The sequence below is a fragment of the Sinocyclocheilus rhinocerous genome, unplaced genomic scaffold, assembly GCF_001515625.1.
Source record: "Sinocyclocheilus rhinocerous isolate Xijiao unplaced genomic scaffold, SAMN03320098_v1.1 scaffold395, whole genome shotgun sequence".
NCBI classification, from domain to species: Eukaryota; Metazoa; Chordata; class Actinopteri; order Cypriniformes; family Cyprinidae; genus Sinocyclocheilus; species Sinocyclocheilus rhinocerous.
The window spans coordinates 884,506-892,584 of NW_015660890.1; the positions used below are offsets into that span (position 1 = coordinate 884,506).

An 8,079-nucleotide genomic window follows, 5' to 3' on the forward strand; every position below is an offset into this window, starting at 1 on the left:
ATGCATTCATGAGATAAAGCACGTTGAAACCCTGCCAATGAAAACGGTGCATTACAGATCTCTGGCAATACTGATTGAAAGGAAATCTTTCCATTTGTGAGCTAGCATGCCTAATGCAAGACTAGTATAGACAAGTAGACAGATTGATCAAACCCTGCTTAGAAGACCAGCATGTTTTTGATGTTGCTCTCCAGCAGGGTATGTTACTGTGCTGGTATCATCACCAGACTTCTTAACTAGCTTAACCAGTACAGTACCAGGGGAAGATCAAAAGAGGTCAGCTTGTTGATGGACATCTTTGGCCACTGCATTGTATCGAACAATATCACGTTAACTTTTCTGTGATTTTATTTGGAATTTCATATCAAAATCATTTGAAATGACACTTTTTTTATGCAAAAACAAAACTTACAATTACACATGAGAATGAAAAGACACAACATCCTAATATAGTAATAGTCAACCTAAATTTTAAAATTAGGTTAACATTATTATTAAAAAAAAAAAGCGATTAAAATATTATTAAAAACAAAAAAATATAATACATTTATAATAAACATAATACAAATGATTAATAAAATTAATATAATAAATATATACAAATACCCTGTTCCATTATATTGTGCTCTATCTAGCCAAAAAGGCAACAAAAGAGGAAAAAAAATCACAAAATTTAAAATGATGACCCATTATCGTTGCAACACTGCAAAAAGTCGTTTTTATGTTTTAAACATCAACCTCACTTAATTTAGATACATTTCTCCGAAAACAAGACTTAATAAATAAATGTTTCTTAAATCAAGTAAATATTTTTTTGTTTTAAGAATGTTTAGATATTTGCACTGGAAAAATAAAAGTGTTTTCACGATCCATCACTGCTGTCGCTTCCAAGCACTCCGGTGCACATCCCTTGTAAATATGTACATGTGAATACACAAACACGCATACAAACACGCAAACACGTAGTCTGCTAATATCCAGCTTACAGAAGAGACTTTGTAAACACTGCTGAGCCAGGCTCAGAGCCATAGCAGAGCTCAATTAGGGCATAAAACCAGGAGAAAGAGGCACATCATCCACTCCTGCACCCTTCAACAAGTTCCAGAAACCCTGCTGCGCTTCAAACCCTTCCTGCTGCCCAGGCCACACTCAAAGACCCACCATCAAGACAACCAATTTTGCACATCATTATCTAACAGCGAGGGGGAGAGATTCACACGCATGGCTTTTATCTATTAAAGCACTTCGAAACCTCGAGCAGGACTCCACAGGCCTTAAAGTGGTTAAACACACACATATACACACACATGCACACAACAGCAGTCTATATCTGTAAAATCTATCCTCTCCTCTGAAAAACACTCTAAATCTTAAATAAGCACCGAGTCGTTTGCATAGCTGATTAATGTGCGGGAATATCCCTGAATTCTGCTAAATAGCCGACGGGGAATCTTCTCGTAACACGTGAGGTGAACACACACTCACAAATTAACAGCTGGCCAGAAGTGTCACATACAGCTGTGTTTACACTGGGTCGATGCCATGGTGCACTGACAATACATCCTGGTGGGGAGAAACATCATGTATGTTTTATTCTGCCGGTAACATCCACAGCCACTGTTTTACGGATGCGGTCAGAGCATGCTTTTATAAAAAGTAGACAGAAACTATAAGGCCATAAATGTACTGCACTAGTAATCAAGCATGAATGCAAGCAGAGTTTTATTGTACATACTTAACATTACAGTAAACTCAAGGGGGCGATAGAGTTCCCATGTCTGTGCCATTAAAAGAATAAAGTTATTATTCAAGTAGCTAGCTATAAACAAGCTTAAGGGCAAGCGGTGACACTGCTTATGACAGCTGTTCTTTGGCACTTGATAGACGTCATGCTAAATCCGCATCAACAAACCCATGATGTGTTTGAGATGCAGCACTTCTGCTGATCACTGTCTCTGTGTCCAGACAGGACGTCAATACGCATGTGTGTGTGCGTGTGTGTGTGTGTGAGAGCGATAGATGCTGACGCGCGGCACAGGTGATGAAGGTAAACACACAGACAGACAGGCCCGTTCTCACTCAGACATGATGTTGATACGCCATGCCCTTCAGCGGGTGAAAGGCAGGAGGCCAAACATGAGCATTTCTCAGTCTGGATCTCTGTAATCAATGAACATAGGCTCCTATTTTTCAAGGCGGTGTTGAAACAGTGGCATGTTTTAAAGAGTGCACACCTGGTGTTGGAGCGTCTTGTGAGCATCTGAACAATTAACACTGTCTCTGACATGATTACAAGCTAGAAAACAGCTCCAGTCAGGAGCCCATAATCTCTAGCGAGAAATAAGTGCAGTGCAATGCAGAACTGTTAAATAGTTGCTCAGCAAGTCAAGATTTTAGTTTACTCTGCATTATAAGTCTGGGAGAGGGAGAAAACGATGATCCCATAAGCTCAAATTCACGTGACGTCTGACCTATAGTCAAGAATCTGCATGAACTTTGCAGAATTGCCATTTCACACATCCTCCGCCCCTTGCGTAGTTGTTTATTAAATGTTTTGGCTAATTTATAATTTTAGCTAGGAATAAGAATGTTTTTCTGTCTTCTATATTTAACACATTTCGATTCCACAGAATTACATAGATTATCCCAAAGAGAAGCGTAAAAAAAAAAACTAAAACTGATATAAAATGTAATCTAATAAATATATAAATAAATATATAAAAGTGTATATATACACTTTTATATACAAGCTTTATATATACAAGCTTTAGCTAAATAAATGTGTCAAATTACTTTGGGCCCTTCTATCTATTTAGACTTTTGCAACTATTCTTGAAAAAAAAAAAGTACAAATTAAACATTTTAGTTAAATAAATGTGTCAAATTTTGTGGCCATCATCCCAAATTCATCCACAAAACATTAGCTCCGCCACTGCATTTGATCTTGAGGATCACACATCACCACACACCATCTTTTTCCTAGCATGTGGATAAAAGGGTCCTATGCACACATCAATGCCAGACACATCAGGCTCAGGCCAAGGCTGTGGGCACTTTTATCAGTCCCCAAATCACTGACAGAACAGCTTACATGATAGAGTCAGAGGCCAACACAAGAGCATGCGAGAAGGGGGTGGTACTATTTGCACTTAAAAGAAAGAGACCCAACCTCTCAATGGACCGCAGGGCCTGGTGGGGAGTATTATCACACTTTTGAGAGGCATCTGGATCATGGTGTTCAGGAACAACAAAGTACAACCTGACAGATCGCTTTTGCTTCCTACTGCCATGTTTCAAGGAAAGGATGCATTCGGATTGTGATTGTCTCTGTGCATTTTCCTGAGAGTGAGAGAAAGAAAGGTAAGTGAGAGAGAAAGAGAAAAACAGACAGAGAGCCAAAGAGTGTGTGCTGCGGATGATAGGGGATGTACATGTGTGTGTGTGAAGCGCGTGCTCAGGCAAGAGAGGCAGGTTGGCTTGTGCAGGTGGGCTGTTGACGGTTTTATCTCTGAATCAGCTTTTGAGAGGTTTCCCAGAGCTTTGGCCACAGAAACACGGCTGGTGTCTGCAGCTTCTCATTCCACCCCAGAACTCAAACATTTCATTAAATGAATCAATGTCTTAATCAACCCAGCCCCCGTCACATTCCAAATACCACAGAAAAACAGATAGACACATATAAAGGAGAAAAGGGGAAAACCCTGGGCTGAGGTAGGATCGAGGCTAAAAACATCTGAAAGCTAAACAGCAAGTTCTTGATCAGATATCCGACCCCCTTCCCTTCAAAAACGAGGCTTTAGGCTGCGTGATCAAAGAAAACGGCCACAAACTAATTAACAAAAGGAAAACCTCAACAAACACACTTCCATATACATCCTCTAGATATTTACCACACCATGGGTAACACATTTTCAGATTCATGCTGATTCAAATCTCAGTGTTGCCGCAGAACAAATGGGAATAATCAAGTGCAACATGGATGCCTGTTTGCTCTTACCCGGACCGTCCTATTTAAAAAGAGGGAGTGTTACGATTTCAAAAGAAAATGGTTCGCCAAATTAAAGCACAGGACTCTGTGGACCCTCTTAACCTCAGTTAAGTCCTGAAAGTGGTCTGTTAAGAGGGAGAAAGTAGCTACATTACGTGTGTGAGAATAAGGTTTACTTCACTGTAAAGTATCGATAAGGACTTACACACAGCATATCTGGCCAATACGTTTAACACAAGGCCCGCATATATCAATTAAACCTGCACAAATACAGTCTCTGGCAGGGAGAAAAGGTAAAACACAAACACATGAATTATATGGCCGACATAGGGGAATGAAACCCGCAGCCAGCGTTTATACACACAACAGGAGATATTGCTTCCCACTGTCTGTTCTTCAGTTCGAGCTGATAAAAGAGAGCCTCAGAGTACATCTAAATCTTCATGTGTTTGGTTAAAGGACACTTGTTTATATTTTTTGCGGTTAGAAACTATTTTGGCCGAGCAGACAAGAATCTTCTTATCGTTCCAGAGGCACTGGAAAGGTAGCTTTACATTACACAAACACATAGAAACCCAAATACTGTTGAGAGGGCAAAACAAGAAATATTCATAATAATGAAACAAAACAGAAGCACTGTACAGTTTGCGTAAAGTTTGTTGACCCTTAAAAATACATCGGAAAATTCACTGATTGCTATTCTTCAATAGGCCTACATTAAATCTCAAATAAAACAATTTACTGTTTGTAGGCCTATGTCCTATAAAATCCGATGTCCTTCCAGCTGCTCAAATGTCTGTATGACATGTCTGTTAAAGTATTGTTGTAAAAGCAAACTGATTGAGAAATATGGTGGAAAAAAAAAAAAAAGTTACAAGCAGTCCTTGATAGTATTCAAATAAAGCAAATGCCTTGGGCACTTTCTGATGTCGGAAAAAAAAACCAGATTTTATTTTGGCGCCCATAGCCAGTTAGAAAACCGCTTTAAAGACGTCTTACACAAAATTTTTAAATAATGACAATATTAAGGTGTGCCGATATATTGATCTTAATGTCAAGCGCTCGAGCAGCGTACTGTTGCTATGGTTACCTGCTGAAGGCGAACAAGACTTCCGTTCGCGAGCGTATACTACACACACATGGTGAGGCGTGACCAATTTGTGTCATATATCATTGTCATATATGTATCATCAGCTATATGTAAAAGAATAGACGCTTTAAAATCCTGGCGTCGAGGTTCAAGTCTGGCTTCCCATAATTTGGACCCTGGCGCTTCTCAAATGGCCGAGACATTTTTTTCATTGACAGACTACAGATGGCTTATTTAAAAACGGCAGCAAAAGTCAGCAACTGTCGATCATTTTCTCAGCTTCAACACATTACATGAAGTGTTTTCGCAAGAAAATCACGGCACGATCCCGATAAAATCATTTCAAACATTTGACCTCAGTTTGAAAGATGTGCCCCACATCCACTGAGAGGAAATTGATTCAGATTATTAGAGTATCCCAGTCTAAAATGAACTGTTCCAAAGAGTGAGTCAACTTTGGACCATTAAAAAATTAACAGGATATGAGTGTTCTTTGTGTCAACAATTACTAGAGAATCCAAGTGGGTAAATAAGACTCTATAGCAGTAGGGGAGAACGGGGAATGTTGTAAAACATTCAAACGTCTGTAATGCAGAGATTTCCATATTTATCTGTTACATTTAATTAGGCTACTTTATAAATCTACAATTCATCCTTAAACTATGTAAATTAATGTCAGGTACCATACAAGAGTGCGGAGGGTTGCAAGTAGACAAAAGAGGGTTGTAACACTAATAGAAAACATGCACATTATGTGAACGAATGTAGCCTATTGTGGTAATTTACTTGCTCAACATAATACTACAATTATATCACTCCTATGCAAATTTTATCCAAAAGCTAAACAAACAGAAAACATTTTGCAAGTAAAACTGTTAATAAAAAGGGGATAACAAATGTAGAAATACATAAAACATAACTGTGTGAATGTTAGTCACTCTCACCGCTGTGTCAAACGTAGGCCTATACACTGTCCCATTTTTTGCAGTCTCTGTGGGTCCAGTAGCCTACATTGAAAAATGTTACAACCCTCCCTTGTCTGGTCATTTATTATTATTATTATTATTATTATTTTTATCTAAAACATGTAGAGGAACGCCTTTGTGGATGTTAAACAAGAGAATCTTTTGATTCAGATGATACTAAGTTTGTCATTTAGCCTAATATTCGTCAACATGAACGCAAATCAAATGATAAACCAGACGTGAAATTATACAGTTTTACCCCAAATGTGTCACGTAAACCCGTTCTATTTAAACAAAGAGTCCTACAGCTTGTACTGTCACCTCAGGAAGGTGGTGGACATGTATGACAGAGATTTTTACTCCTGTAGCTCATTTCTAATTGCTCAAACCGATGGTGTTACAACTCCCCGCTCTCTCTATGCCTTGGGCAAAAACATATTTTTGTAGGAACCTGGAGATGAAGAGGGTAGCCTATATGAAGCCTGTAAGTTTCGCTGGCCGGTACAAACTTTTCTGAAAGTACACACTTCTCTTAAAACAACCAAAAGCTTGAGGCAACATCAACAATCATCCTTTCCAAACAATACAACTTTTAGGGTTGATAGTAACTACAACTTACTTGTTTGCAGATCTCGATCTATCCGTTCAGTGTAGGTCTCCAAAAGTTCCTCCAAAGTTCCAGAGCTGAAATCCTGACAGCTGAACCTGGTCTTCTGCTCTACGCGATGATCTTTTGAAGCGCATATAAAGTAGGAGTTACTTCAGAAAATATGAAACAATTCCACCTCCGATAAATGTAACTTGGCATGTGCGTTTCCAGGGTTTTTCTGTTTCATTCACCTCATGAACATACTCCAAAACAGTCCGGCGCTGTCCATTACGGGGGGGAAAAAGTTCAGCGAAAATCACTCGAGATAAAGTTCTAACAATTTTGATACACTTACCGGGCTACAGAGTATTACGACGTCACACAACAGGTGTCAATTAAACATTCAATAGTTTGACAAGAGCGCAAACAAACGCGCTGCGCTCGCGGTGCGCAACAGGAGAGACAAAAGACTCTTCCTCCTTATTAGAGAAATTAGCAGACAAAAGCAGTCTGGAGTCAATCAGTCCACCTCACAGAGCTCATGCATTCACAACTTTTTTGCGCTTAAAACTTAAGTTCTGCATTAAATCCTCCTTTTTGCGCAGGAAACACGGAAACCTTTCAAACTTCCCCCCTCTTTTCTTTCCAGAGGCTGCTCGGGTTTTTAACCTAAAACCCTGGTGCTTCCAGAAAGCACTAAAAGCAGACGACGAAGAAACTCTAGCGACTGCTTCAGTCCGCAGGCAGGGGGGTGAAAGACTGAGTTTTGACTAGTTTGTGCATCGCCTACTCATGGGCCTGCCCTCCCCATCTCTCCAGCTTCGGAACAGGGGAGGGAGAGAAACCACAGTCCTCCAACAGCGCGTTCTCATTTGACGAACACTTGGACTAGTGTCCCAACCACTGCTCCTATTAGTCAGCCAATAAAGTTGTAGTAATTAGTTTTTATAAGAGAGATGATCTTTACTGTGGCAGGCCTGGGTATACTTTGGAAACCTAATCAAAACTTTTCAAGACTTTTCAAATATTCAAATACAACGTTTTACTTTATATTAAACACCTAACACACAGGTCTAGAAAACATGCCACACACCTGGGATTTCTTCTTTTTTTTTTTTTAATGATTTTTTTTTTATGTTGTTAAAAGAAGTCCCTTATGCACACCAAGGCTGCATTTATTTAATAAGAAATACAGTAAAAACAATAATATGGTTAAGTATTATTGCATTTTAAAATAACTCTTTTCTATTGTAATATATTTTTCATTTTTTCCTGTAATGGCATATCTGAATTTTCAGCATCATTACTCCAGTTTTCAGTGTCACATTATCTTTCAGAAATCATTCTAATATGCTGATTTTGGGCTCAGTTGTGAATGGCATTCAGTTATTAATAATGGTTCTTCTTTTTATAAACATATTAGAATGATTTCTGAAGGATCATGTGA

The 8,079-nt window shown here is 38.9% G+C and overlaps 1 protein-coding gene across 1 annotated transcript in view; it reads right to left on the bottom strand.

Moving 5' to 3' along the window:
- LOC107726030 (protein Wnt-5b) overlaps window positions 1-7,599 on the bottom strand; it is an 83,580-nt gene extending 75,981 nt beyond the window's left edge. Inside the window, exon 1 of the mRNA XM_016535495.1 lies at window positions 6,663-7,599. The gene's annotated coding sequence lies outside the window, so the exon portion shown is untranslated. The remainder of the gene's footprint in view (window positions 1-6,662) is intronic.
- Window positions 7,600-8,079: the final 480 nt, after the last annotated feature.